Below are 23,310 nucleotides of genomic sequence, written 5' to 3' on the forward strand. Positions count from 1 at the left end.
GGTGGGGAGAAGGGTGGATCCCGGGCCCTGGGGAGGGAGGGCGCTGACGGGGCCTCGGGAACGGCTAGGAAGCCGCCCAGAGGAGGGCGGGGGAAGGGGCGGCAGACAGAGTCCCCGCCCGGAGCCCGCTTACCTTGGCAGCCCCGGCCTGGGCACAGATGCTGCTCCCATCAGCGCGCAGGTTAGAGCCGGGGGGCACACGTGCCCTGCGTGGCGCGGGGGACCCCAGAGACCAGCTGAGGGGACCCGGGCGCCCACCCGCTCTCGTAACGCTCTGGGTGCCCGGGGAGAGCGGTGGCCACCCGCCACGGCCACAGCGTAGGGGCTCGTGCGACTTGGTGAGTGTGGGCTCGAGCAGAGGGCCCGCTGGGTCAGAGACGCACCGTATTCCTGCTCCAACAACTGCGCCTGATGCGCGGTAACGCCGCGCACTTCATCGCTTTATCCTCCCGCCCGCATCCCCTCCCTCCCTGCCTGCTCCTCTGTGGGTACCAGACTCCAGAACCAACCACAAGCCGGGCTTGCTCTCATTAGCGCTGCCCCGCCCTGCAGCCTCCGCACACCCCCCTCCCCCGCCCCCGCCGTAAATATATATTGATTCTTGTTACCGCCGGCCCCATCCTTCCAACACCCAGCACGCGTACTGGGCATATCCAGCCCCAGCCCCAGCCCTTTTGTGTTTGTGCAAACAGTGTGCTCAGAAAGGATGTGGTACAGACATCCCAGAAGGTACCCTATGACAGGTGTTTCTTGGTCTCAGCCTTGCACACTTTCCCCATCTACGTTATGCACTCTTGAGCACTCACACATGTCTGGGCACCCTCCTGTATTTGCACCGCCAACACACAAAACGAAAGTGGTAACTACCAATTCAAAGGATGAAAATCCCCCCTCCCCAGCTTATCTATTGTTGGGCAAGACCAGCTTTCAAACTGGGTTTTACATTAAACTGCACACAGGGTCAGACAGCTGGAACTGGAAAACCAAATCTCCACAGTCTGCGATTCTGCCCCCAACTGCATTCTTCACCATGCTTTCTTTCTTCCATCTCCTGCCCAGTATCTCCTACATTAGATGTTTTTCACAGCCCAAGTTATCCTTTATCCCATATGTCAAGTGCAATCCTCCTAAACTAAACAAAAGGTTGGCCCTGACTCTAAACTCCTGACTGAACACCAGAGGACAGACTTCCCAAGTCCCAGCCTGTATGATGGGCTGCTTCTCCGCGGTTTTCATTTCACTGACAAGCCTCTCAGCTTTGATTTCTCTCATGCAATCAGAACTTTCCAGAAGCAGAAACCTTGGACGATGTGAAGGCAGCTTCACAAGCTGTACCCCTTTCTCTAAAGAGACATGCACATCATCATCATCAGGCCTTTCCTCTCCTCATCGCCCTGGGGATGGGGGTGCCCAGGCCTCCGCCTTCCCTGAGAGACACTGTCCCTTGGCCTGATGCTTTAGATCTCCTGGTCGGATGAAATCAAAGCTGACTACTTTTCAGACCTCAGCTAAGGATCCTAGTGGAAAGCTGGGCGCACATTTCTCCAACAGATTTTACATTCCAATTGTTATCAACTCCTAGATGAAGAAAACCCTCCAAGAATAGACTCCAACAGCAGTAAACAGCAATATCAGCCAACCTTGTGATGCTTCCAACCAGAGTCCTGCATGAAAACAAGAACTCTGAATAAACCAGCACCCACAGTTTCTAAATTAGCACAGGATCACCAAATCACAGGAAAGGATAATTCCTTGACTTAATCAAAAGGCCAGTATTTAATAAGTACTGTAAATGGAAGGTAACCTTTAAAATTGTATAGCAGTACCTGCTGTGGCACAGAGAGTTAAAGATCTGGCCATTGCTACATCTTCAACGCAGCTTGAATTTGATCCCTGCGTGCAGATGAAAAAGGAAAATAAAATAAAATAAAATAGGTGTTTCCGTTGTGGGAAAGCAGGTTAAGAACCCAACAGAGTCTCTTTGAGAATGCGGGTTTGATCTCTGGCCTTGCTCAGTGGGTTAAGGATCTGGCATTGCCGCAAGCTGAAGCATAAGCAGAGGCAGCTTGGACCCAGTATTGCTGCAGCTGTGGCACAGGCCTCATCTGCAGCCCCTATTCCAACCCTAGCCTGGGAACTTCTATATGCTGCAGGTGCAGCTGTAGAAAGAAAATAAAAGAAGAAAAATGTATAAATATGGGCATTAGAATCTTGGTGCACTTTTGTTTTTAAGGGCCACACTAGCAGCATATGGAAGTTCCTAGGCTAGGGGTCAAATTGGAGCTGCAGCTCCAAGCCTATACCACAGTCACAGCATGAGAGATCTGAGCCACATTTGCGACCTACGCTGCAGCTCAGTCGTGGCAACACCAGATCCTTAACCCACTGAGTGAGGCCAGGGACTGAACCCACATCCTCATGGATACTGTTTCAGGTTCTTAACCCATTGAACTACAACTAGAACATAGAATCTTAATAATAATAATAATAAACTGACACATTGAACTTGTTTGTACTAAGTAGCTATGTACTTATAAGATAAAATAGTATAAACATTGTTTTTCTGAAAAAGAGTGGACCAATGACAAGATTTTGGAGAAAACTAGCCAATCATTCTTCCCAAATAAAAAAGAAAAAGAAAAAAGACAAACTCTTTCCCTGAATTAGTTGCCAGGATGTTCACCCCATTGTTTTCAGTGATGAAGCACAACTTGGCTCGGAGAGTCTTCTCTCTGATCTCTCCATCAAGGAGATAACTTGACCAGGCAACATCCCTCATAAATGTTATTGATGTAACAATTCTGAGATGTGCGTTATTTTTCTCTGGAGAGTTTTTCTCATACTGAAGGCAAAAGATAGAAAAGCAAAAGTACATAAAGTTTCACATTTTAACTGTGGAGAGATAAAGTCCTTGTCAATCACCTTCTGTATGCCAAGGGCAATGGCAACATACAGCCTCTTGTGTTTTGTTCTGTCTAAGCTCTCACCTCACATTGTCTTATTTATTCCTACAATCCCAGTACAGTCTGGGAATAGCATCAACTTAATCTACAGAAGAGAAAGGCCAGGCTACATGGCTCTACAATTTCCTTAAAGTCTCATTGCCAGCAGAAGACCCCCAATCTAAAGTTAACTGACTTTAGCTACCCTAACCTTAAGGCAAGGCATATTTGGTAAAGAAATGGCAAAACCTGCCATGCATTTTATTTATTTATTTATTTATTATTTTATTTTATTTTTGTCTTTCTATCTTTTCTAGGGCTGCACGCAGGTTCCCAGGCTACGGATCTAATCGGAGCTGTAGTCATCGGTCTACACCACAGCCACAGCAACTCGGGATCCGAGCTGCATCTGTGACCTACACCACAGCTCACAGCAATGCCAGATCCCTCCTTAACCCACTGAGCAAGGCCAGGGATCGAACCCACAACCTCATGGTTCCTAGTCGGATTCGTTAACCACTGAGCCATGACGGGAGCTCCTTGCCATGCATTTTAAAGCCATCCATTTATAAATCACATTCATTTAGCTTCTAATGTGCTCCCCAAACTGTCAAAATACAATAATAATGTCACAGTCCCAAAGTCCGCAACAATACTAACCCTGCATATTGGCATAAGATGATGAGGGCATTTGGAGAAGCGTATAGAAATGCTGTGTACAGTTAGATGCTGTGTACAGTTATGATGCTGGTTCAACCTTGAGTTTCCATCTTTTGTAACTCGGGTCCAGGAGGAGGCAGGAAGGGAGTGGCATGCCTGCCCATTTCAGGCTATGTCCAGGGAAAGATGAGAAACAGAGCAAGTGATGCCTGCAAAGTTGATAGAGTTATGACTTGGGCTGACCAGGGGCTTCCCCCGGGGAATAGACCTTCATCGTAATGTTAGAAGTAAATTCCTTGTGGCTGAGAGAGGGAAAGATCCAGCTGTTGGAGCAACTCTCATGATGTTGAGTCTGATACAGTCTATCTTTGCAGGACTAACTGTAGCCAAGAAAACAAAATGATCATTTGAAGACCCCTCCTAAGGGTAAGGATAATAACTCAGAGGGCAGGTGTCTACTTCATCAGCTGAGCAAGTTACTGGAGAAAGTAGGCCTCCTCTGATGAAGAAGAATGATTTTAATTTTGAAGGGTAAGTAAGTATACCTACACATGACTAGGAATGGCAGTGGCTGTCTTGGCAGCTATGAAAACCTTGAGTGGTTTTGGGTTGAGGGGGGTGGTCAAGCAGAAGATGAGAATATATGAAGGAGCATAGGACTTAGATGAATTTGCTCACTCATCCAACTATTTAAAAATATGCTAATTTCTGGGGATATGACATTAAACTAGATGGAGTCGCTGACCTCATGGAGATCAGAGTTGAGAATACTAAAAACCTCTAATTAAACTATTAGTACTATATATTTGGTAGATGAAGTGATAGGTCAAATGGAGCATCTCAGATTAGAGGCCACCAACCCAGACCCAGGTGAAGGGGGTGAGGCTGCTGCTCTGAGGGCAGACTTCTTGGAATCGACAGTGTCCAACTTGAGTCGTAAAGGATCAGTGGGAGTTGGCAGGTGAAGGGAGTGAAGAAAGCATTCCAGATGAATGTGGCAGTGTCATAAGACAAGCAGAAATGTCTGTTGTTTATTCAAGAACATTTCTGTTGGACTGAAATGCAGACAGTTGCATATGTGTCTTTTTGCGATTTTAAGTTGCACGTTCCTAACGACCAACCAGAGTGAGCATCCTCATACGTGCTCATTTTCCATTTTTGGTTAAGTGTTTCTTTAAAACTTTGCCCATTTTTAAATGGGTTATTTCCTTTCATTCTGCTGAGTTTTGAGAGTGTTTTATATGTTCTAGATATAAGTTCTTTGTCAGACGTGTGATCTCTAAATATTTCCTCCCAGTGTGTGGCATGCCTTTTTATTTTCTTGGTAGTGTCTTTCACAGAGTAAAGATTCTACGGTGGATGGAATTCAATTTATCAACTTTTTCTTTTATGAATCAAGCTTTTAGCATCACATTTAAAAATCTTTGACTGGAGTTCCCATCGTGGCTCAGTGGTTAATGAATCCGACTAGGAACCATGAGGTTGCCAGTTTGCTCCTGCCTTGCTCAGTGGGTTAACGATCCGGCGTTGCCATGAGCTGTGGTGTGGGTTGCAGACGTGGCTCGGATCCCGCGTTGCTGTGGCTCTGGCGTAGGCCAGGGGTACAGCTCCGATTCGACCCCTAGCCTGGGAACCTCCATATGCTGCGGGAGCAGCCCAAGAAAAGGCAAAAAGACAAAAAAATAAATAAATAAAAAATAAAAACTTTTGACTAGCCCAAGTTGCAAATAGTTTTGTTTTACAAGTTTTACAGTTTTACATCTTACACTTAGGTCTTTGGCCCATTATTTTTTTAGTGACGTCATGGGGTATTTATATGTTTTTGCATAAGAATGGCCAATTATTTCAGCATGCTTTATTGAAAAGACTATCTTTTCTTTCTTTCTCGCTCCCTTTTTTTTTGCTTTTTTTTTTTTTTTTGCTTTTTAGGGCTGCACCCGTGGCATGTGGAAGTTCCCAGGCTAGGTGTTGAATCAGAGCTACAGCTGCCTGCCAGCCTACACCACAGCCACAGCAACGACAGATCTGAGCTGCGCCTGCCTCCTACACCACAGCTCACGGCAACACCGGATTCCCGAGCCACAGACCGAGGCCAGGGGCTGAATATGCCTCCTCATGGGTACTAACTGGGTTCATTTACCCTGTGCCACAGTGGGAGCTCCAAGACCATCTTTTCTTGATAGACTTGCTTTTGCAAGTTTTCAAGAATAAACCGATCAAATTTGTACAGCTCGCTTTCTGGAATCTGACAACTGATCTGTCAATCAGTCTTTTTGCCAATACAACACTATCTTAATTACACAAATTTATACTAAGCCATGAAATCAGACAGTGTGAGTTCTCCAACTTTATTCTCCTTTTTTTAAAAAAAAATTATGTTGGCTATTCTCATTTCTCTGCCTTTCCATACAAATTTTAAAATCAGTTTGTTAATATCTACAAAAATTTTTCTGCTGGGGTTTTGATTGTGATTGTGTTAAATTTATAGATCAATTTCAGAAAAAAAATCAAAATTTTAACAGTATTCTGATTTCTTAGAGAGTTCCAATCTGTAAACTTGGTGTATTTCTGCATTGACTTAGATTATTTTTGATTTATTTAGTCAGTATTTGAAGTTTTCAGCACACAGATTCTACACATATATTGTTAGATTCTACACATATATAATAATTTCTTTTCTTTGATACTATGGTAAAAGGTTTTGATTTGAATTTTGAATTTTGCTTTGTATTAAAATGTATCTTAGATTTAATTTAGTCAGTAATGGACATGCAGACACAAAAATGATTTTTCACGAAGGGAGACGTTTATGCTCACAGATCTCTGGAAACAGGAGCCATGAGGCGCCAAATGGAAAACACTCGGTTCAGTCAGGAGGCGGAGGGTGAGGGAGGACCGTGGCCCAGAAGCTCTATTCCATTCTGTGCAGGAATCAGAGCAGGCAAGTTTGCATAAATTTAGGCTTTGATATGTGAATAAGTTCAGTGGGCTTTGGGCTAGAAAGGTGGTCTTGAGTTGTTCTGTACTTGGCCCCGGGGTGATTTAGGGCAGGAAAAATGTTGGCTTGTTGTGTGAGAGTTAGATAGAAGAGGTGGCTGAGGGTACAAACTCAGAAATTGTTGATTTGTATATGAAAGATGGGCTCCCAGGAAAGTTATTTGCTGTCTTTGGGAATCAGGGAGCCCTGGGAGGGGCAGTCTTTTCTCATACAGCAAGGCCCCTAATATGTCAAATTATCATGAAATATGGAAAATAAAAAACATGATTAATACAGACTTGTTCATTCCTATTAGTTCTCGGAGCTTTTATGTAGGTCTCTTGGAATTTTTCAATGTAGACAGTTATGTTATCTGTGAATAGAGAGAGTTTCCTTTCTTTTTCAATCTGTATGCCTTTTGCTTGTTTGTTTGTTTTTTGTATTATCTCACTGACCGTCTCTTTTATTTCTTGACCATATTTTGATGTTATTGGTTAACTCAATAGTTTATTATTTGTTGAGCTTCCATTTAAAGATGAAGAATACTTAAAGAGCGTATGAATTTTGGGTCAATGTAAGTACTTAAATGCGGTACGATGTGTTAAGAGGAAGGGGTGCTATGGCTATGATGGGGTGATCTTACTAATTATGGGTGGGAAAGCTAGAGACCTTCTCTAACAGGACTTTAAAGGAAAAACGGGGGTTTGTTGAATGACCAAAAGAAGTGCATTCTAAGAGGAAAGAATAGCACAGAGACTGAAGGCATAGAATGTACTTGAGAAATGGTGAGAGTTCAATTTAACTGGAGGAAAGAAGGTCAAAGTAACTGGAAAGAAGGATTTGGGACAGACTGTAATGAGCCAAACATGTCCTGCTCCAGATCTTAGAATTAATTCTGTAAATAATGGAGAAGCATAAAGACGTTTAAAGCCAGGAAGCAAAACAACAAGATTCATCATTTAAATATATAGCAAAGCAAAATTTACATTGTGACTTCAAAGTTTCTCATGTTTTGATAACAGCAGTGTCGGGTTAGGACACCCAACTTTCCATCAAAATACTTAATTAAAGATCACACACGACAAAGAAAAGTGGCAGACCATTATGAGGTATGAATGTTTATCAGCAATTTATCATACTCCAGAAGGATTTTCACTAATCCAAGCATGGGTTAGGCATTGAAATACAGACAGATAGGAAAGAAAAAAAAAAAAAAAACAGTTACACATACATGTATACATTCTTTTCTCTCGCATTATCATGCTCCATCATAAGTGACTAGACATAGTTCCCAGTCTAAACCAGCTATAATGGAAAAAAAAACATTATATATTTAAAAAAATGAAAATTGTTAAGATAGTAATACTCCCCAATTGAGATATCGATTCAACATAATCCCTATCAAAATGAAAACAAAACTGAAAAACAAAACCAAATAGCACTGGGTTCCTTTTCCTCAGAAATGCAACACCTCCATTTAGAAAGAGGATGGTAGTGAAGAGTTTGGACATGAGTCAAATGATTTGATTTAAAAATGTGACTACATTATTCACCTGTTCTGTATTCTCTGAAAGTTTTATTTAAATTCTATTTTTTCTTATGTATGAAACTAACGTTTATATTATTTACCTTAAAAACTGTTGAGGTTATGTGGGATAACACATGTGAAGTCCATAGCATTGTGTTTAATGTCCAACAACATTCAATATTCCTTAGCTTGCTCTCTTAGTAATGTTCTTTTTAAATCCCTTTGGAGACTCCAGGATGCCGTAATGCATATGACTAAGTTTAAAAGTGTTTGCACAACAGCAAAGGAAACCATAAACAAAATGAAAAGACAACCTACAGAATATGATAAAATATTTGCAAACGATGCAACCGAGGAGGGATTAATTTCCAAAATGTACAAACAGCTCGTACAACTCAATATTAAAAAAAAAACAACCAAATCAAAAAAAATGGGCAGAAGATCTAACTCGACATTTATCCAAAAACATAGAGGTGCTAATAGGCACATAGAAAAATGTCCAACATTGCTCATTATTAGAGAAATGCAAATCAAAACTATACAGGGGTATCACTTCACACTGGTCAGAATGGCTGTCATTAAAAAAATCTACAAATAATAAATACTGAAGAGGGTGTGGAGAAAAGGGAACCCTTCTATACTATTGGTGGGAATGTAAATTGGTGCAGCCACTATGGTGAACAGTGTGGAGGTTTCTTAAAAAACTAAAAACAGAGTTACATATGATCCAGCAATCCCACTCCTGGGTGTTTATCTGGAGAAAACCATAATTTGAAAAGATACATGCACCCTATGTTCATTGCTGCACTATTTACAACAGCCAAGACACAGAAGCAAACCAAGGGTCCCTTGACAGATAAATGGATAAAGAAAATGTGAAAAAAATGAATTAGTCAGCTATAGAAAATAATGAAATAATGCCATTTGCAGCAACATAGATGGACCTAAAGCTTATCATATTCAGAAAAGTAAGACAAAGACAAATATAATATGATATTGCTTATATGTGGAATCTAAAAAACAAAATATACTGATTTACAAAACAGAATAGACCCACAGACATAAAAAATATATATATATGGTTACCAAAGGGAAAGGGAGGGGAAGGATAAACTAGGGGTTTGGGATGAACATATATGCACTACTGTGTATAAAATAGATAACCAACAAGGACCCACAGCACATCACAGGAAACTATAGTCAATATTTTGTAATAACCTATGAGGACCTGCTGTGTAGCATGGGAAACTATACTCAATATCTTATAATGATCTAGAAGGGAAAAGAATCTGAAAAGGAATATATATATACATACATATATATATATATCTCACCTGAAATGAACACAACATTGTAAATCAACCTCAATTAAGAAAGAAAGAAAATATATGCCCAAAAGTTAGATATTCAAAATATTTAAAGAGGTTTTCAGCAAGATTTTTAAAAATTGATTTGTATAAGAGAAAAATGGGACAAAGGACACTCGAAAACTTTGATAGATGATTTAAAATGAACAATGAATGCATAAAAAAATTTAAATAGCCTTATGAGTCAAATAAGTGCAAGTTAAATTGAAATACTATTTTTACTAATTAGGTTACACATTTAAAACCATTTCTAGCTAGGGTGCAGTGCATTTCTGCTAATGAGAAAGTACAGCCTTTCAACTTAACTGAAGTGCAATTTGCCACTTGTTCCATGACTCTTTAAACTCATGAGCCTAAATGCAGCTGTATCAGCTAGTTTTTGTTGCATAACAAACATCCCAAAACTTAGTTGATTAAAACAACAACCATATATTATTTCTCATGGGTCTATAAATTGGCTATAAATTTCTGATCTGGGCCAGACTAAGCTGATTTCAACTGGTCTCAGTTTTCTGGGTAGTTGACAGTTTTCCTGGGAGGTGGCTGATCTTGGACAACAGTGCTAGGACAAATTGGCTCGCTTCCAGGTGACCACTCATCCTCTCACCAACAAGTCCAAGCTTGTTCTTATGACACTGGCTAGGTGCGAGGGTAGAAGTATGTGAAGCCTCTGAAATCTAGGCTCAGAATGGGCACACTACCACTTCCACCATATTCCTTTGGCCATAGCAAATCACGAGGCCCTCCCAGGTACAAGGGGTGGGGAAATAGACCTCACCCCTTGATAGGAGAAGCTGTGAGGTCCTATTGTAAGGGGTATGAATACAAAGAAAGATTAAGAATTGAGGGCCCAAAGTGACTATTATGAGAAACAAGAGACAAGACCCCCTTGGCCAAGATCTTGGCGGGATTCAAATTACATCCTGGATATAAAAGGAGTGAGAAGTACATTCCTGGACTATCACAAGCTCTATCCTCTATCATAGATCATCTGACACCAAATAAAGTGAGAGAAAGCTTTGATCCCTCTTCCACTTCTGCAATTTTCTGAGCTAAAGAAAGTCATGCAAGTGTCTCTTTTTCCCCCTCCACGCATCTACTCAGATCTCTATTTTACAGAATAGACATTACAGGGAATAGAAAGGTCAGTCATTGATGCATTATTCTCAGAATGTTTATTTATTCATGATAAATTCTTTATGACCTAATGCTGAGCCAGGGCAAGCTATAGAAACAGTGGATAATGGAGTGGGAGTGCAGACTTAAATAAACCAGTTCAAAAAACTGCAAACTGAGTCTCTAATTTAGTTAAATAATCTGAGCCATCACAGGAAGCATACACATAGACACAATCCTGCAGACCGGGTCATGTGCAGGGTACTGAGTGTTAAGTGGAGGCTGTGCACACATACCTAACTTTCAGGTCTATATCCTGAAACCACCAGGTGAGCAGCAATGAGGCTAAGAACATTCCACCCACCCAATGTCCATTGAACCTGAGTAACATTCTACCCACTTAAGGATTTATAAAACAAACAAATGGGAATGCTGCAGACTTGTGTTTGTCAAGGGGCAGGAGGGACTGAGTGCGATGGACTGGGGGCTTGGGGTTGGTAGATGCAGGCTATTACATGCAGAATGGATAAGCAATGAGGCCCTAGAGCACAGGGAGCTATATCCAGTCTCTTAGAATAGACCATGATGGAAGACAATATTAGAAAAGGAACGTATATGTACGTATGTCTGGGTCACTTTGCTGTACTGCAGAAGTGGGCACAATGTTGTAAATCAACTACAATTTAATTTTAAAAGTGTAAAAAAGAGGGAGTTCTGAAAGTATACTTTAATTAAGGAGATATTATTGTTCCTAGAAATAAAAGGGCATATTTATGAAATGACTTTTTATTGAAAAATATTTTTTTCCACTGTACAGCATGGGGACCAAGCTACACTTACATGTATACATTTTTTTCCCACCCTTTGTCCTGTTGTGATATAAGTATCTAGACATAGTTCTCAATGCTACTCATCAGGATCTCACTGTAAATCCATTCCAAGAGCAATAGTTTGCATCTGATAACCCCAAGCTCCCGATCCCTCCCACTCTGTCCCCTCTTCCCCTGGGCAGCCACAAGTCTCTTCTCCAAGTCCATGATTTTCTTTTCTGTGGAAATGTTCATTTGTGCTGTATATTAGATTCCAGTTATAAGTGATATCATATGGTATTTGTCTTTGTCTTTCTGGCTCATTTCACTCAGTATGAGAGTCTCTAGTTCCATCCATGTTGATGCAAATGGCATTACGTCATTCTTTTCTATGGCTGAGTAGTATTCCATTGTGTATATATACCACATCTTCCGAATCCAATCATCTGTTGATGGACATTTGGGTTGTTTCCATGTCTTGGCTATTGTGAATAGTGCTGCATTGAACATGCGGGTGCATGTGTCTTTTTCAAGGAAACTTGTGTCTGGATATTCGCCCAAGAGTGGGATTGCGGGGTCCTAAGGAAGTTCTATGTATAGATTTCTAAGGTATCTCCACACTGTTCTCCATAGTGGCTGTACCAGCTTACATTCCCACCAGCAGTACAGGGAGGTTCCCTTTTCTCCACAACCCCTCCAGCACTTGTTATTTGTGGACTCATTAATGATGGCCATTCTGACTGGTGTGAGGTGGTATCTCATGGTAGTTTTGATTTGCATTTCTCTTATAATCAGAGATGTTGAGCATTTTGAAAAATATTTTTAAATTGTAGAGGGTATTTCCTAGGCAACTTCATGAAGTTGACAAGGGGAGTAAAAAGACAAAAAAATAGATGCAGGCAGATATGTTAAAAAAAAGGAGAGTGATAAACAATAAAAATGCAAGAAAACTTCAGTGCAAATGCAGATTAAAAATCTGTATCCAAGACTGAAAGGAGAGAAAGACACTACAGAGAGGAAAAGATTGATACAATGTTATAAAGGATAACTCTGATAAAAGCGTTAGACTCCAGAGGAAAATGACAGTGAGATGGAGAAAAGAAAAAAGATGAAAACTACATAGAACATGTAAGGAGCTCTACCCTTTAAACTGTTCTGTGTTCCTTGAGAGAGTGGAGAGAAACTTGAACCAAATCATCAAAAACTTTACAGAAGCACTCTTTCCCAGGATGAGATAGTCCTTCTGTCTACAAATCTAGAGGATTCTTTGTGATCAAAAAAATAAAAACTTTACAGCATTTGCTAAATTTTAAATGATCATCACTACAGAAAAAAACATATACAAGTTGCAAGATTAGAAACATAAGTAAAACAGAGGAACAAACAAACCCTGGCTTGACTCAGATTTCTAGTCTGCAACATCAAAAGCTAAAACACAATGAAAAAGCACCAGGGAGGGCAAAATATTTTGTAAATGAAAATTCTCTATCTTTTCAAGTTATTCACATATAAAATCAACAGATGATATCTCAAGATATAGAGGAATTTAGAATCATAACACAGGTGTACTTCCTCCACCAAAAAAATTCCTCTAAAATATACATTAAGGCAGCAAGATACAAGTGAAAATAAAGAAATGTAGGACTACCCATGAACAGTGAAAACAAATAAATATGTAGAATTCAATGTGACTTCTGTAGAGGCACATAAATGCAAAAATAATTAATCCTATTATTAAAATAGATCTGTAAGAAAAAATTATAATAAAATAATCATGCTATGATAAATTAGGTTGATACGGACAAGAAAATTGATAAGTGGGTGGGAAGTAATGATATACCAAATTTCCTGTTCTGGTTTTGATAATGAAAAAAGCATAAGTCCATGGTTAAACAAGTTTCTACTGTATAGCACAGGGAACTATATCCAATCTCCTGTGATAGACTGTGATGGAAAATAATATTAAAAAGTACATATGTGTGTGTGTATATATACACACTTTGTATATAATAGCTGTATATATATATGTACACACTGGATGACTTCTGTACAGCAGAAATTGGCACAACATTGTAAATTAACCATACTTTCAAAAATTTTTAATAAATAAAATAGGTATGATATTGGCAAAAAATACAAAAAAAAAAAAACCCATAAGTATGTAGTTGATGAAAAAGGTTTTTGGACAAATTTTAGTACAATTTAAAATAGGAATTCTAGGAGCTCCTGCTGCAGTGCAGTGGGTTGAGAATCTGATTGCAGTGGCTCAGGTTGCTGCAGAGCCCTGGGTTTGATCCCCTACCTGGCATTGGGTTTAAGGATCTGGCCTTGCTGTAGCAGTGGCACAGGTCACAGTTGTGGCTCAAAGTGGATATCAGAAACTTCCATATGCCATGGGTTGACCATTAAAAAAAATAATAAAAAGGAATTCTGGAGTTCCCTGGTGGTCTAGCAGTTAAGGAGCTGGTGTTGTCGCTGCTGCGGCACGAGCTCAGTCCCCCATCCAGGAACATCCACAGGTGCACCCCACAAAATTAAATAAATGAATAAATAAAATAGGAATTCAACTACTTAAATGTAGGCTTTAAAATAGGATTTTAACTATATACATAGTAGAATTTAAAACAAAATTTCAATAATTTTTCCAACCCAGAAGACAGAAGCAAACAAATAATAGGCCACTTTCTTACAAGTATAAAACAATGACAGAACTGAGGTCAAGCATACCGTTTTGGTCTGATAGAAGTTACCCCATTAAAAACAGATGAGTTAAATTCTCCTATTAAAATTCTTCGAAAACAAAATACAACAAACTAAATCATACATGAAGGATTTCCCGTCATGGTGCAGTGGAAATGAATCTGACTAGGAATCATGAGGTGGCGGGTTCAATGCCTGCCCTCACTCAGTGAGTTAAGGACCCCACGTAGGCCGGTGGCAACAGCTCTGATTTACACCCCTAGCCTGGGAACCTCTGTATGCCTCAGGTGCGGCCCTCAAAAGACAAAAGACAAAAAAAAAAAAAAATTTAAAAAATCATACATGTAAACCATATACATATACAATAAAAACATAAAATAGGTAATATAAAGACATTAAAAATAAAAAATAGACAAAATAGAATTGGCAAGTGAATACATTAAAATAGCATTTGCAACCCTATTAACAGAATTCAAGCCTTAAAAATACCAAGGCAAAAAAAATGCATAATGAATAATTTTATACTGATATTAAATATAAGAAATTTTAAAAGTCAAAATGTGTAGTTCCCTGATGGCCTAAGGGGTTAAGGTCACTTCTGTGGCTTGGGTGCCTGGGGTGGCACAGGTCTGATCCCTGTCCCAGGAACTTCCACATGCCCCTGCCATGGCCAAAAAGAAAAGTCAAAACGTGGAGAATAGCCTTTTATCAAAATAGTAACAAGTGTTAAGCACAAAGACGTCCTAATATCTTTTTTTAGGAGACTTCAGCATGTCTCAACCAGTGAAAGTCAGATTGCTAGGGAAATTTAAAATACGTATAGTTAGAATAATATGAAGGAAAATCTCAATTAGGAGACATATAACAAATGTTTCGAGAATCAAACAGATGTGTTTCTTAAACCAGCCATGAAACACTGATAAAAATGGACCACATACAAAGCTTAAAAAAAATAAACCTCCAGAACATCTAAAATAAGACATTTTCGACTCCAGACATTATATTAATACATTTGCATTCCCTCACATTTTCCTCCATAGGATAAATATTCTCTGGTTCTGTCTTCCTAGGTCTTAACTGCAAAGTCTCAGAGTTTGCTTGTACATATTAGCCGGGTTCTGCAGTTGCTTCAGTGTGAAACCTATTTCCTTCGGGAAGATAGGCAGTAATCCTTAGTAGTTGATTCTAATTTATCCGGATGGAGATAAGGACCGGAGATGAAGGATAAACATCATCTTGTAAGGCTCTCAGGTCAGGTGAATCTCTGCAAGGCCCTGAGCTGGGGACACTCCTCCCCTCTGACAGGGAGGGAGAGTGGCAGGCCTGGGACATTCAGGGCGACCAACTAAATATCCCTTTCCCAGGTCTCTGGGCACCGCTGTTTCCTTATCAGAGATCTAACTTTGACAGGGGTGACCTATCAAGAATCCTCTGCATCACTCTCTTGCAATAAGATCCTAGGTCTGATTTTCAGGAGTGCCTGACCTGTGGCCGAAAGACCTAAAGTTTTTCCCAAACTCGTCATCGCAACTTGTGGTTTTCATATCGTGTTGTAAGCGGATACTTTGCTAAAGAATTCCAAAGCGATTGAGAAAACCCAGCCGGGCGATCATTCCTGTGCATCTACAAAGAGAGGGTTATACCTTTGTTTTGCTTCATTGCAAATTCGTGCATCCAAAAAGTTGTCTATTCTTTTTCACTGCCCGAATCCTCATCCAAACATTCAAAGCCTTCATGACCTGGGTGTCACCTGGGACTTGTCTGTGGTTCTTGATATCTTCACGGTTGGCCCTAACTCTAATTCCACACTTTTTTGAAAAGTTCAAAGCCTTTTTTAAAAAGTTCTCCAAGTTGCTCGTGCACCTGTAGTCTCACGTTGATCTCTGACCATGGACAACTTCTTCCATGTTTTCGTAATGCTCTGTGTTCACACGGATGTGATGCTGCTCTTCACAAACCCAAAAAGGAAAAATAAAAAGGGTGAAGGGAAAAGAAACAAAAAACTACTCACAAAAGTATATCTGGACATTTGGAGTAGGTGGTGGAGAGTGAAGATGGAATTGCAAAAAAAATAAATCAACATTTAACAATCTTGTTAAAATTCTTCTTAGGAAACTTGTCACAGGAGCTCTGCCCCATCTCACTGACTCCTCTCTTTCCTCTGTTCCTCACTTCCTGCCACCCGGATTGCCTTGGAAACCAAAATGGTTTTTCTCCTCGCCTCAAAAGAGAGCAATTCGGCTTTCCCCTACTCACAAACTTTCCTACACAAACCCTTCAGCCGAGACCAAAGGGATCTCATTGTTCACCTTGCAACCTTTGCGATCAACTATACAGATGATAAATAATAAAAAATTTTTTCTCTTACACTTCTCCGATTTTCTGATTTATTTATCTCCTCATGGTCCCAGAGATGTAGCCCTTAAGCATGTTCTACCAATTCTTTTATGAAGATGCAAGAATACTCTTCTGAAGTCGAGGTTTATTTATCCCAAGGTTCAACCTCATGTAGCCCTAAAGCCCAGTTCCTTCTTCTTCTAATTATTTCCAGTAAAAGCGGCTCATGCATATTTGAGTATCTTTTCCAGCCTTTGTCTCAGTTCCTTCGTTTGAAAATGAGAGGAACCATGATGTCCTCACTATGAATTTATGACGATGATTAAATAAATACACACCTTTAGAACAGTGTCTACCTAGCACACAGAAAAGTGTTCAAGGTATGCTAATTATTTTTATTTTTATTATAATTATCTCATACTGGACCCAAGAGTCTCTTAGTTCCCAGAAAGTATAGAGTAAGTTAAGCAGCATAATTTCAACAAGGGGCTGGAAAGGGGCTCTTTGAAAACCCCACAGCAGGGTTAAAAAAGAACTCCTTAAAAAGTCCCATTTTCCCCCTAATATCTGACTCTACTGCATATTTAATACCTCTCTAGCTAGAGGCTAGCAAAATAGAAGAGTCCTACATTTTCTACACAAACATGTACACACACATACCCACAATGCACAAAAAGAGAAGGCTGGATATGTTCAGAGAGATACAGGAGAAGATTTCACATAGCATCTTTTCTGGCCATGCCTCAGCAACACTCAGAATTCAGAGCTTCCTCTTGGACATAAAGCCCATCTGCGACAATCTGGTTTCTATGCATGTTGAAAATACACATTTTCTCTCCCAGGGAATATTGAGAGCATGTACTGCCAACGCCCTGGCAGAGCTTCCTGGGGATCCATGCTCCTCTTTTTCTTTGGCTCTCAGAAGTGACTTATACGCAACATTTGCCTTGATCAAATGGAGAAGACACGCAATGTGTCTTAAATAGCATTCTTATAATTAGAAATATGCACACAAAGATTAATTTTAGAATTTATGCTTTTTTTCCCTGGAGAGAATAATTTTCTAAAATTTTGGGGGAGAAAAGTTTATGTTCTCACTACCTTTTGGAAAACAGTCTCAATAAGACTTCTTGTTCCCTCACATTTCATCTTGCAACCTCAATTTTGTAATTTGAGCGTAAATGCAAAATGCAAATAGTAAGAAAAACTAGACAATTTTTTGGTCATCCATATGATGAAGAAATCCATATTTAAGGAATCATTACAGGGAGGTCCCACTGTGACACAGTGGGTTAAGGTTCTGGCGTTGCTTCATTTGTGCATAGGTCACAGGACTTACCCCACGGCTGTGGCTTGGGCTTGATCCCTGGCCCAGGAACTTCCATATGCTGTGGGTGGAGTCATTAAAAAAAAAAGGGAAGAATTACAAATTGATGAGGAAAAAAAAGTGCTCCGTTAAAGAAAAAATAACAATCTAGTTGTGAAAAAAGGATTGCAAGTGACTAAAAAACAAGAAAATATTCCACCTTACTAGTAACCTAAGATAAAACAATTTAACAATGTTGGGTCATTTTTGCCTAAGAAGTTTGCTGATGCTAAAGATAAAGAGACAATTTTGGTGATGACAGTGGTAAGCTGGCACTCTCTTGTTGTACAGAAGAGGAGGATATATTGGTTCCAATTTAGTAGAAGGTAAACTGGAAATGCTTTCAAAATCATATCTTTGACCCCAAAGTTTCCCTTTGTGAGATATATCTATGTTTACCCTAGAACCATAACTAAGATATATTTAAATACCTATCTCTGGTGATGCTTAAGGGAGTATTTTTTGTAATGAAAAAAATTTAAACTACTTAAAAATCCAAAATAATATAATACAGTATATTCTTAAAACAGACTATTATGCAGAAGCTGAAAATGATAGTGTAGAAAGATTACAGTATGGTATGGGAAAATATTTATGGCATTTTTAAGGGAAGATGAAGGTGAGAAAACTCTCTAGTTAAACTTTTCTTGACAGGATTCAAACATTTATCACTCTTCAAATTCCCTCTCCAACACACTTTCTTCAACCACAGACAAAATTCTCAGCTCTTTCTTTAAAGGAAAAAAAATCTGCCAGACAGGACCTCTCTCCACCTCTATCATGACAGCTACAGGTTTCCTGACTTACACTTACAGTTGCTTAATTCATGCCGCAGTGGCAACAGGCATAGTCTTTGTCCTGACTTTAATAGGAATATTTTCAGTGTTTCCCTGTTAATTACAACATAGGTGGTAGGTATTTATGGGATCAAGTAAGCCCCCCCCCCCCTTTTTCGGCTGCTCCCTTGGCATGGAGATATTTCCAGGACAGGGATCAAATCCGTACCACAGCAACGACCTGAGCCACAACAGTGACCATGCTGGGTCCTTAACCTGCTGAGCTACCAGAGAACGCCTAAGCACGCCATTTTTTATTTTGGTCTTATAAAATTTACGTTTATACATTTATTTTTAACATCAGGATGGATGATTAAATTTACAAATACTTTTTCAGCCTCTATGACTCAAGGATCTCAGTTCCAAGTAAAACTAAATCTGGCTGATGCCATATAGCCTTGATTATTCTCAGAGAAGAGGACCAAGCCAGTAAAATCCTCAGGAAGTGGGGGTGGGGGTGGGGGGGGGGTGGGAGCATCACCAGCATGACCCCCAAATCCTTCCATGAATCACTGCAGTGAGATTACCTCTGAATGCCAGATGACCCAAATGATGTCTCCCAGCACAGCTACCCTGCAAGCCCACAGTTGGGGCATGACAGCAGCACTGCCTCTACTTCTTTGCTTTACCTACTTAATTTTTATTTAAACCTGGTGTCAGTGTTGTTAGCTAATCCCGGGACAAGCATTCCTGCCCTGGATGCAGAAGTGGCTTTCATTTCTGCTTCACACAACACTCACAAGGTACAGGAGTCTCCCAAAATATGGAGATGCTGCTGATGCTGGACAGTCACCCCTACACAGTCACGAATCTGGCTTCTCCACTCTAGTTGACATTATTGTCCCCTTCAATCTCCTAACATGAAAGGATGTATTACTGGAGTCCCTAAGGCTGCCTCTCTGAAAAGCCAATTCTCCTTGGCTATGGTGCCAGTTGAAACAGAGTCCTGGTTTCAATTTTTTTTTTCATTTGTACCTGTATTTATCATCAAGAGTGGCTGGTAGTTTTTCTTTTCCATGCTAACTCTGTCAGGGTTTTCAGAGCCATACAAAATGTGTTGGGAAGACTTCCGATGTTATCGAGGTCCTTGTGCACCTCATGTCACAGAAACATCATCTGCTCTTGAAAGGACAGGACTAAATGAGCAGTAAAACATTCTGGTCTGGTATATTTGGGGACAGTTCTTTGACAGTCTTCCCATGATTTTTGATCTATTCAGGTTTATGTCTCTTCTGGAGTCATCATCTCAGAAAATGTCAAAGGCTCAGGTTAATATGTTAAAAGCTGTGAGATTCCAGTAAGAATGGATTTCTGGTCCATGAACATAAAGTGTAGTGACTGCAAATGAACTATCTTTAGAGAGTGTGTAAGAAAACTCCTTTCAGTTCAGTCGGTCTGTCACAGTGTTTCCTGTGTTGACTACATCAAGAAATCATTTGTCCAGAGATTTGTTTGTTTGGACATAGAGAGTGGATTTTGTCTTAATCAAGCTGGGTTCATTCTTGTTTGCTGCAGTCCCCCCGACCCCCAAGCCTTGTCACACATTCACACCATCTCCCAAAGCCCTGAAAGCATTTAGGTCTGTGTCCCTTTGGATTCCTTTTGGAGCTTTGAAATTATAGCAATAAACCATGCATGTTGTATAATAAATCAAACAGTTCTACATTATCATTTATACATACATGTGTAAATACGTATCACAAAGCTAATTCTCCCCCTGACATCTCTCCCCTCCCTTTGAGAAAAGCAGTGATAACAGCATGCTGTGTGTCAGCCCTTATTCATACGTACTCTTGTAAAAATAAATGCGTTCTTTATATCTTTGCTTGCTTTTACGGACATGGACTCCTGCTAGAATCAGTCAACAAACTGGAAAAAACCTCAAAAGTATATAGTAATAGAGAGGATACTGTCATGAATTCCTATGTGTCACCACAGAGCTTCAACCATTATTAGTTCAAGGTCAATCTTGGTTCAGACTCATGTCCCCACATAGCCCCTCCCATAGCTTGGGTTATTGTTATTATTTAAATATGTGCAATTTCCCCCCAACATTTTAGTTTTGAAATTTTTAAACTTATTTTCCTACTGTATAGCATGGGGAACTATATTCAATCTCTTGCCATAGAACATGATGGGAAATAATATGAGAAAAAGAATGTATATATATGTATGACTAGGTCACTTTGCTGTACAACAGAAATTGACACAACATTGTAAATCAACTATATTTTAATTAAAAAAATTTTAAATGTAAAATTTAAACCTATTAAAATTTTGGAAGCTTAATACACTAAAAAATGATGGGGATTTACCAGTTACTTTTCATCATAGACAATATTTTATGAATATCTCTATATTTAGATGTAACTTTATCCTTTTCTCCCTAATTTCTTGATATGCAATCACATACATATATTACTTTATATAATCACTTTTTTTTTTTTTTTTGTCTTTTTGCTATTTCTTGGGCCGCTCTCACGGCATATGGAGGTTCCCAGGCTAGGGGTCCAGTCGGAGCTGTAGCCACCGGCCTACTCCAGAGCCACAGCAACACAGCATCCGAGCCGCGTCTGCAACCTACACCACAGCTCACAGCAACGCCGGATTGTCAACCCACTGAGCAAGGGTAGGGACCAAACCCGCAACCTCATGGTTCCTAGTTGGATTCGTTAACCACTGCACCACAACAGGAACTCCTAATCACGCATTTTTAATAGAACTTGTTAATGTGCAGAAGCAAGCAGATGGCCAAGTTCACCCAAACGGAAGGGTTGAATCAAAACAGTTTCCAAAGGGAACAAAAAAAAAAAACAAAAAAAAAGAAACTGTGTAGCAGTGGTCAAGGAAGACACTCTCTCAGGCTTTAGCTGCGGGAACTCCAACACCCTCTTCTGCCAAAGCGCTTGCAGATACCTAGCTTTGGGCCAGGCAGCTGTCATGTGAAATCACCTCTTCCCCTGAGGGACAGCGGGCCTGTGAGAGCTCTAGGTCTTGGCCTTGAGCTCAGCAGGCCTCTCCAACCACCAATCTCCTGGCTGGTTTCCTTTAACAAACTGTTGGAACAGTAACTAATTCCAAGCCAACTATTTTCAGGATTGCTCCAATTGCCATGTTTTTGTTTTGTTTTGTTTTCGTTTTTGTTTGGTCTTCTTAGAGCTGCACCTGCAGCATATGGAAATTCCCAGGCTAGGGGTTGAATCGGACCTGCAGCTGCTGGCCTACACCACGCTGCAGAAACAGAGGATCTAAGCTGTAGGTCTGCGACCTACACCAGAGTTCATGGCAACACCAGATCCTTAACCCACTGAGTGAGGCCAGGGATCAAACCTTTGTCCTCGAGGTGACTAGTCACGCTCATTACCGCTGAGCCACAGCGGGAACTTCAACTGCCTTTTGAATTGGACAAAATTTACCACTAATATTGTATTTTTTGTCAGTGCTGCTTGTATTTCTAACAGTGGTTTACATATATTTTCAAAATGCTATTAGCACTTCAAAGTTCATGACTATTATAGCTTCATTTTGAATTTCAGTTTTTGTAAAAGAAAAATGATCCAGTTTGACCCTGACTGGTAATAAATAGCGGGCATTTACCTAGCTTTCACTGAGCTTAGCTCTTTCCTCATCCTGTAGCGGCGGGAAGCAAGGCTTCTAGGTCTGAGAAAACTGAAATACCAGCCCTTTCTCTCCATATACATTTTCCTTCCTGGGCTCAAAGCTAACTGCCTTTCAAGTGACTGTCCCTTCCCCATCCCATACTTGGTTTTGACCTTGTAACTGCCAATAGGAGCATCAATAACCAGTTGCTTTACTGAGACTAGTACAGTTACCATCAATTTCCAAAAGGGTTCTGTAAGTTTTTCTAATATCATATTAGGAGCATGGTTTAACCATGCTACCTAAGGACTCTGTAAGGTTTCAAGTCTCCTTCCTTTGCATCCCATGCAATTCTTGCTGCTTTATTTATTTACATAACATAAATTGTTAATAGACAGACCTATGTCATTTTATTGTGTTTTGCTTTACTGTTTTTCAGATACTGCGTTTTTTTTTACAAATTGTAGGGTTGTAGCAACCCTATGTCAAGGCTTATGTCAAGCCTGTTGCCATTTTTTCAACAGCATTTGCTCACCTCTTGTCTCTGGGTCACATTTTGGTAATTCTCACAATATTTCAAAGTTCTTCATTATTGTTATATTGGTTGGGTGATCCGCGATCCAAATTTGATGTTACTAATGTAATTTTTATTTTTTATTTAAAGTACATACATTTTTTAGACATATGCTAGTGTACACTAGATAGACTACAACATGGTGTAAATATAACTTTTATAAGCACTGGGAACCCCCAAAATTTGTGTCACTCACTATATTGTGATATTTGCTCTTATTGCAACTCTCTGGTACCGAACTTGCAATATCTTTGAAGTAGGCCTATAATATTATTTATTATTTCATATAACTTATTAATGATACATAACATGGCATAATGCAATACAGATTATGTAGTTTTAGATCTAGACTTAGACTATTGCTAATACCCTAATATTTCCACACCATACACATTTCTTTAAGAATGACTTTTCATTCAGCATTCAATTTTGTGTTCAGAATGGCCACACATTATGTAAGACTGTGCTGGTAGTTCACTTGTTTCAGTGCTGTTTTTT

The 23,310-nt window shown here is 39.8% G+C and overlaps 1 protein-coding gene and 1 long non-coding RNA gene across 6 annotated transcripts in view; one reads left to right on the forward strand and one right to left on the reverse strand.

The window, feature by feature from the left end:
• The window catches only part of HECW1 (HECT, C2 and WW domain containing E3 ubiquitin protein ligase 1), a 405,784-nt gene extending 405,319 nt beyond the window's left edge, over window positions 1-465 (reverse strand). For all 4 annotated transcript variants that reach the window (XM_085005939.1, XM_021079146.2, XM_021079149.2 and 1 more), the window contains exon 1: window positions 134-465. The gene's annotated coding sequence lies outside the window, so the exon portion shown is untranslated. The remainder of the gene's footprint in view (window positions 1-133) is intronic.
• The window catches only part of LOC146395095 (uncharacterized), a 48,152-nt gene that overhangs the window by 683 nt on the left and 24,159 nt on the right, over window positions 1-23,310 (forward strand). For both annotated transcript variants that reach the window (XR_014834351.1, XR_014834352.1), the window contains exon 2: window positions 3,977-4,133. This is a non-coding gene — a long non-coding RNA (uncharacterized LOC146395095). The remainder of the gene's footprint in view (window positions 1-3,976; window positions 4,134-23,310) is intronic.

The sequence above is a fragment of the Sus scrofa genome, chromosome 18 (assembly GCF_054392235.1).
Source record: "Sus scrofa isolate SSC_HxYL_T2T_F1_AM1 chromosome 18, Sscrofa_HxYL_maternal_Yorkshire_Landrace_v2.0, whole genome shotgun sequence".
Classification (NCBI taxonomy): Eukaryota; Metazoa; Chordata; class Mammalia; order Artiodactyla; family Suidae; genus Sus; species Sus scrofa.